The sequence below is a fragment of the Brassica napus genome, chromosome A3, assembly GCF_020379485.1.
Source record: "Brassica napus cultivar Da-Ae chromosome A3, Da-Ae, whole genome shotgun sequence".
Taxonomy (NCBI): Eukaryota; Viridiplantae; Streptophyta; class Magnoliopsida; order Brassicales; family Brassicaceae; genus Brassica; species Brassica napus.
Genome location: NC_063436.1, coordinates 25599996 through 25604816, shown reverse-complemented (window position 1 = coordinate 25604816; position 4821 = coordinate 25599996). Strand labels below are relative to the sequence as shown.

Sequence of the window (4821 nt, the reverse complement as noted above, 5' to 3'; positions counted from 1 at the left end):
GTAACTGTTATTAACATATGTATTATATATTATTTTATTTGATTAAGACAATTGTGGATGTTTTACCTCTGTGTACTACAAGATTTTAGTAGTTTAAACCAAATGTTATGGTTTGTAGATATTGCTACTAAATTTTAGTTTGTGTTACAGTTATAACTAAGTTCTAGTAACTTAGTAGCTTGTTCGTCATTCTACTGCGTAAGTTTTCCGTAAGAGTTTTTAAATCTTCTTAAGCTCTATTAATTTAGGTTAATGCTTGAAGTCTACATACCTCTCGTTCCTAACATGTTTTGTTGTTTGGTAGTTGATAGAATAAACATCATGATTTTACAAAAGTATAAAGGGACGAAGGAAAAAATATTATCCCAAGTAAATGTTATCATCATACAATATTCATCAAACACACAAAATCATCCGGCTGACATTTTAAGAGAAGTGAGAGAACAACATCAGAAAGATCATTTGCATCTTCCTATATTATAATGCCAAACTTCAAATTCTTTACCTCCTTTGCGATTCCTCTCCCACTGAAATCTTGACCAAGACCTTGCACATAAGTGTGAGAGTGTCTGATTCGTACTCAAAATCAAGCTCAAGCTTTAAATTCAATTTCCCTTCATCTTATGGTCACACGGAAAAGAACGCAAGAACAAAAATAAATCACATACGGTCATAGCATTATCTTATGAAAGCAGAAGAAGAAGCTATTGCCAAGTTTAAACAAATAAACTAAACAACTAAATGCTAAAATCATCAAAACACCTATGAGAAGAATTTTGCAAGTAGAATAATTGATTGAATCAGATTGTATTAAAAATATTTTGATCATTAGACAGAGCGTAAAGAACGAAATCAGAACCTTTGATGGGGTATGTTTTAAGGAATAAGACATTCAATAGCTAGGGACCAAGAATTGTCAAGACTGGTGTTGAATCTTTGAAGGATACTTTCAGAGTTTTTTATAAGTTAATGAGAAGATTAAAATAATGATTTCCACGGGACATAGCATACCTTTATCAGATATGTTTGAATGAGGTGAACGTTGGACGGTGGTTGGCATGTGTGTCGGCTGTAATACATGAACAGACCGAAATAAAATATACAAACGAAACGGTAATTAATGATTTGTCATTTCTGTCGGTCCAGTTTACAGCAGTTTCCTGTCTGAGAAGAAGTACTGACCAATAAATGAGTTTTTAAGTCTCAAGATGCAACTGAGTTAAAAGGAAGTTCTTTTTTCTCAAATCAAACCAATAACATATAAAAGGAATTCACCAGAGATTTTGATCACGTTCATGTCAGCTAAAGCATCAGTGAATAAATCAAGAACATTATGCATACCTTTGGATACCATGTTCATCCCCGTAGCACCACCAGCGTTACAACTGAACCTTACGTAGGCATTTTCCCTGCCAATGTACAGTGAATACCATGTAGCCTCACAAATCTAATTGACCTGCATCCACAAAATCACTCCTTTGTCAGTAAAAGTTTCGATCTTGAATCAAACTACCCAACAATCGTAAATAAAGATCACATCTTGATGGACCTGTTAAATATGATTTGGTCGAAAAGAAGAGCGAAACTGGCGCTGGTGCCGAACGATCCCAGCACATGCTCCATTCACCTACTCTTTTTCTCTTCATTATCCCAACATGAAAAAAACATCAATTCAATTCATTTTCCTTGAAAAAGAGAGAGAGAGAGAGGAAAAGGTTCTCCGTCCATACATGTGACGCCGCCAACTGTTCTATGCTTCCTTTTCTTTTTTTTGAAGCCACTTTCTCCTCTTTGCATCTATAAGTAAAGCAATAGCACACATTGAACAATCAATCACTCATCTCCTTATACCTTATCACAAAACCAAAGAAAGAAGCTTACATAACATGAATGCATAACTGAAATAAAGATTCGAGCTTTAGAGGATCTAACCAGCAACTATTACTGAATCCCACTCTGTTTTGCCTTCTTTTCGAATTGTTTCAGATCGCAATTTTCATTAACTCACTGAGCATCTTGAAACAATGATTTCCGTCGTGGTGATTGGGAAATCAGTCTCGTCTCCTCCATTATCAGACACGGAGGTGCTTTTCGTTGGAGATTTAGTCGGCACCTCCTTTACATAAATAGAAGCTCGCTTTGGAATCTCTACGGTGGTTGCAGAAAAAGTACCAGAAGTGGGTGTTGACATACCATGGTAAGAAGAAAGCTCAAAAGATCGCTACCATAAAACTGTAAAGCACTGATCGTAAAGAAACGACATCTATTTTTATAAAACTCAAAGAATCATAATGCTCCCGTTACGGATCTGGAACGTCATCGCTTCCGTCTATCCGATCGAATCGATACGGAGAAATAAAATGTGATCTTCATCGCAGTGCTAGGGTTCCGGCAAGTCGTTGTGGTCCCTAGCCCAAAACCATTTCGCGAAGCAAGGCCCAATAGATGAGATCCAACACTCCGCGTTTCAGTATAAACAGGTACACACGTCGGCCGCTGGGAGAAAAAATTTGTGCGCTGGCATCCCATGTGGCATAGGAGGGAGAGAAGCAAAGCCTAATATATATATATATATATAAAGATAATCCTAAAGTCCTTGTATCTAGAAATTGTAACATATCTATAATTATGATGAGTGAGATGATAATGATGAACCTTGATGATTTTAACAGCAGGCCTGTTAATAATCTTACGTTCTTGCTCTATGTCCAAATCTTCAACACCTTTTAATGTCTCAGCTGCTTCGACGATGCCCCGGATATAGCTTATCATAAGGCTATAACACATGCATAAGAAAATCATCCATATTGCTGAAAACCCCAATTCCAGTTTCGTCAACACCGGAGAGACACGAGATAATTATTTGACATATATCTAGTTTTACCAAGGAACTGAAGATATTTGGAATTATGGAAAACAATAAATTTTTTATTTTAAAGCAACTCCTCTTGGTCAAAGTAACTCCTCTTAGTTAAAGTCATAATCATCATCACAGCTAAATGAAGACTCTTTTTTTCGAAACACTTTTTTTGAAACACCAGCTAAATGAAGACTCATTATCACAAAAATCTATGAAAATCTAATCCATTTGCTTTAGTCAAAGTCTTGATTAAGATCTTGGCCAATAGTCTTGAAAGGTAATTAATATGACAATTTATTTCCATTTAATGATCATAACTTGCATAAATCAGTTACGATGGCAAGCAGTGCACCAGTTCACAGTACGTTTTAATGATATAAAAGGCTCATATATATTATTTTATTTTATAATAAGGGTTTAGATATTTTTTATATACTTTTTTTAATTAAATAGAGGTATCATGGCTCTACAGAAGTAGTCCTGACTGTCACGTATTACCACATATCGGTATCTTGTTTCTGACGATGTCGAAATGGTGGTCGTATTGGGTTTTTGCCTTCAACTTAATCACCAACAAGTTACAAGCCCTGATTTATTTTTATTTTTTATTTTTTTATACTCTTTCCGTTTCTATATAAATGTCATTTGACATTTTCACATAGATTAAAAAAATAGTAGAAATATATGTAAGTTGATATTAGTTATACCTCTCTGACCAATAAGATTTGAGATAAATAAAATTATTTATAAAATCAATGCAGTTTTCCATTAATTTTCAGCAAAAAATAAGTATAATTTGTATTAAAATTATAAAATGACACTTTTCGTAACAAAAAAAAGGTTAAAATAACATTTATTATGAAACAGAAAGAGTATATTTAATGTTAAATTGTGACAACATTTTAGTGACATGGTAATCTAAGTTTTTAAAAAAATTTAAAAGTTAAAAATTGAAAACGAAAATAATAAATTTAGTTATTTTGTTTTAAAATTTTAATAATATTTTTAATACTTTAATTATAATATCAAAATTGATTAATTAAGAGGCCTAAAAAATGTTTTTGCGCAAGGTCCTTCATAACCTAAAGCCGGCCTTGCTAAGGTGATGGCGACTGGAACAATCATTGGTCAGAAATAGGTTATGTATTCTATTTTTATTTCTTCAGATTATATACAAGAATAATTAACATAATTTCATATCAGTTTGCTGAGGAAATTTTTAGTATATCTCATATGCAAAGCATATTGTAACACCCCAATTCTACGATAAATAACTTGTTAAAAAGAATGGGTTTAAGAAACTTTGTACCCAAGTCATTAAAAGGACAAAACCTGAAACGACAAGGGTTTTTGTATTGCACATGTACGAACGCTGCCGTACCAAAACTATAAGCAAGAGCAAAATCATCTACGTTTTGTTATCATACCAGATGTGTTGTTGTTGCCTTGAGACTCTTAAAGAGAGGGAGAGTGGAGATCGATGCTGTTACGGAGAAGCATTGCGGGGACGAGATTGATGGTTCAGGGTGTGGAGAAAAAGGTTTGTCACTCTCAAATACTGATTAGCAAACACTGACAAAGTAAAACTGAAGTATGTGGTGAGAGAAGCCATTGAAGAGAAATAAAGGTAAAGAAGAAGAGGCAGAAGAAGAGATATCTCTTTAGTGGTGAAGGAAAACTCCAGATAGGGAATAGGACACGATCTGGGGGAATAAGAGATGACTGTCAAAGTCTATCAGAACAGAGGCGAGAAGAAAACAGCGGTGGGAAGAAAAGTAAAAAGGGAAGAAGAAGAAAAAAGTTTCGAGATGGGGTTTGGAAGGAGCTATTTTGGTAATTCTCAAGCCACGTAGATCATATCAAAGGTTTATATTTACATAGGACATGTCAAAAAGTATAGGGGAATTTTCATTGGTGTTATGGGAACTTAAACAAGGCCAAAATTGTCATTACTTATTGGA

The 4821-nt window shown here is 34.2% G+C and overlaps 1 long non-coding RNA gene across 1 annotated transcript; it reads right to left on the bottom strand.

Annotated features, from left to right (window-relative positions):
* Positions 1-342: 342 nt before the first annotated feature.
* LOC111214707 lies at positions 343-3788 on the bottom strand. Its single transcript, XR_007326205.1, has 4 exons — positions 1933-3788; positions 1731-1797; positions 1550-1640; positions 343-1456 (listed from the first exon to the last, which is right to left on the bottom strand). It is a non-coding gene; the product is annotated as an uncharacterized LOC111214707 (long non-coding RNA).
* Positions 3789-4821: the final 1033 nt, after the last annotated feature.